Genomic DNA, 2,276 nt, shown 5'->3' with positions numbered 1-2,276 from the left:
TTCTTTCCGAATACAACTTTACGATACACATATTTTCAACAATCGCGCTAAAACAAACGCTATATCAACGAACGTCAACAATACTTCTGACTGCAGTTCAATTACTCACTATCTACACACACATTACATTATTCTCCCGTCACGTTGTCACCCTCTTTTATATACCAGACTACCCTATATCTAGTAAATGCTAGTGCATTCGCCAAGGTACGGGATAGTTCTAGAAACGTGGCGTCACACTAGTCATGTGACTCGCTGACGCAACAATAGTCTAGTATATATGTTTCCATATATATTTCCACTTCAATAGAGGGACAGTTGCAATAATATATAAACAAAAAAAGTATTGAATAAAGCAGTTCAAGTTAATTATTACACGTGAAATGCAATACTGGCCAACATTTCTATAATACCAATAATTATGTTTATTTTCTTTCTCCTCCAACCACTGCTGTAGTCTCTCTTCTTGTTTCTTTTCTCGTTCTTCTTGTTTCTTTTCTTTTTCCTCCAACAACTGCTGTAATCTCTCCTCTTATTTCTTTTCTTGTTCTTTTGCTGTTCTTGTATTGCTGCCATCAAATCTGCTAAGCTGTAGTTTGATTTGCCACTTCTCGTTTCCTTTTTTTTTCTTTTCCTTCCCACTCTCTGACACCAATTCATTACGTCTCTGGTCGTTTGTTAATTTCCCGTATAATTTCTTTCGGATGAAGCTTTAGCGACACAAGTCATTTTTTAAATAAAACTAGTTTATTCTTTCTCAATACAACTTTGCAATACATTATTTTCCACAGTCACTTTAACTTAAACACACGCTATAATTCACAACGATTCACGCACTTTACTTCCGGTCACTACCGCGCTTGACTCAATTGTCCATCTCTATCTCTACCTGTCTGCAATTCAATTAATTATCTCGCGTTGTTTGCTTGCTTATATACTAAAATAGAGGTCGTGTAGAAAAGAATTGCCAGGAAGAGACATGATCCTTCTAGAAACTCCAGTGTGCAACCTTACAGTGTCGCGTGACTTCTGCTGTCATAACACTGCACCTTCCTTAGTATTGTACATCCCGAACAATAGCCACTTACATTAAACCAATAGATAATTAACAATAACTTAATTAAATGTACATAATTTACAAACACAAAATCAAAATTTAACAAAGTCTCTTAATTTTATGGGATGTATCTTCTTCTGTACTGGTCTCCATCTCGTTGGCTTCTGCTTCACATAAAGTTCATCTGCTCCATCAGGAAATGTCTTATTATCGGTAATAGTCAAATCAGTGGTAGTAACTTCAAGAAGGGCTTCACTGTGTCCCTTCTCAAAACCGAGTACAGTTTCTTCTTCGGCAGTGGCCTTTTCAGGTAACACTTCTTCAGCAGTGTCTTTTGTTCTGTTGTTCACTTCCTCCCAACTAAAATGTCCAAGACCGTGATAACGCCAAAGGCTGTTGGCATGCATCACCTTTGGCTTACCTCATCGACAACATTTTATTCAGAAAGTCACATCTAGGAGACGATCCACTATGTCATATGGACCTTCCCATGGAGAAGGCAACTTAGGAGATTTCCCTTTGGTGTTCCTGGGATTATACAACCACACCTTGTCTCCTGGTTCAAAGCTGACTTCAGTAGATCTCTTATCATAAGATAGCTTCATCGAATCAGCAGACGTTTTCAAGTTTGAACGCACTTGATGGTGAATATCATCCATCCTTTCCGATAACACTTTCACAAACTCTGACACATTCTCAGGCAACTCTTCATAAGGTGGGCGTCCTTTATGCTTGGGTCCTATTTTAGCACAACATGTCCTGCACCATTCTTCCACTTCTTGCCTCATACCTATCCAGTAAAATCTGTGTCGTGGGTGACTCAATGTTCTCTTAACTCCGAGATGTCCTCCTGTAACTTCCCATAACTTTCTAGGTATAACTGTTTGCCAGGTCGTCACTTTCCCATCTCCAGAGAAGAATACCATTTTCAAGCTTCAATTGGTCCCATTGTGCCCAGTAGTTCTTTGTCACAGGGCTTAAGCTAGACACCTTCTCCCAAGCATGTTGCACGACACTTGCTTGTAGAAACTAAATTATTGGCTTCAAATCTTGGTCTTTCTCCTGCTCTGATTTAATATCTATACTTGGTTTAACTTCACCATCATCAACTCCTTCAGTCACTTTGACTTCAGCTTGATGGCACCTGGTTAATTCAACCTATCTTTTGCAGCAATCTCTGCAGTCATTTCCATGAGATTTTCCTTCTCTTTATTCAATA

Source organism: Limulus polyphemus, unplaced genomic scaffold (genome assembly GCF_000517525.1).
Source record: "Limulus polyphemus unplaced genomic scaffold, Limulus_polyphemus-2.1.2 Scaffold2774, whole genome shotgun sequence".
Classification (NCBI taxonomy): Eukaryota; Metazoa; Arthropoda; class Merostomata; order Xiphosura; family Limulidae; genus Limulus; species Limulus polyphemus.
This window is presented reverse-complemented; position numbering follows the sequence as displayed.